The following is a 663-nucleotide window of genomic DNA, read 5'->3' as shown; positions in this document are numbered from 1 at the left end:
TCACCACACTGTTGTCTATGTGTTACATATATGTTTTTTGGCTAATATCTTCACCTTATTTCATCCAGTCCCTCCTCCCCGCTTCCCTGTGACAGCTGTTAGTTTGGTCCATGTATCCCTGCCTGTTTTCTGTATTTTTTGTCAGCTTATTTTTTTTCATCACATTCCACATATAAGTGAGATCATATGGTATTTGTCTTTCCCACAAGGGATCCAATTTCTCCACATCCTGGCCAATACTTTATTGATGTTATAAATATCCTTATGGGTGTGAAGTGGTATGTCATTGTGGTTTTGATTTGCATTTTCCTAATGAGTAATAATGTTGAACATCTTTTTATGTGCCTGTTGGCCATTTGTGTATCTTCTTTACAGAAATATCTATTCGTTGTGTCTTTGTTAATACTGAGTTGTTAGAGCTTCCTATATATTCTGGATATCAATCTCTCTTCAGATATGATTTGCAAATATTTTCTTCCATTCTGTGGGTTATCTTTTTACTGTTGATAGTGACCTTTGATACAAAACAAGTTTTTAATTTGATGAAGTCCAATTTATCTATTTTTTATTGGTTGCTTTAGGTATCACATGTAAGAAACCATTGCCAAATCTATTGCCAAACCACTAGTCACAAAAATGTACACCTGTGATTTCTTTTATTAG

The 663-nt window shown here is 34.1% G+C and overlaps 1 protein-coding gene across 1 annotated transcript in view; it reads right to left on the bottom strand.

Annotated features, from left to right (window-relative positions):
- FNIP1 (folliculin interacting protein 1) overlaps nucleotides 1-663 on the bottom strand; it is a 71267-nt gene that overhangs the window by 6147 nt on the left and 64457 nt on the right. The gene's annotated exons all lie outside the window — the stretch shown is intronic.

Source organism: Myotis davidii, unplaced genomic scaffold, assembly GCF_000327345.1.
Source record: "Myotis davidii unplaced genomic scaffold, ASM32734v1 scaffold456, whole genome shotgun sequence".
NCBI lineage: Eukaryota > Metazoa > Chordata > Mammalia > Chiroptera > Vespertilionidae > Myotis > Myotis davidii.
This window is presented reverse-complemented; position numbering and strand designations above follow the sequence as displayed.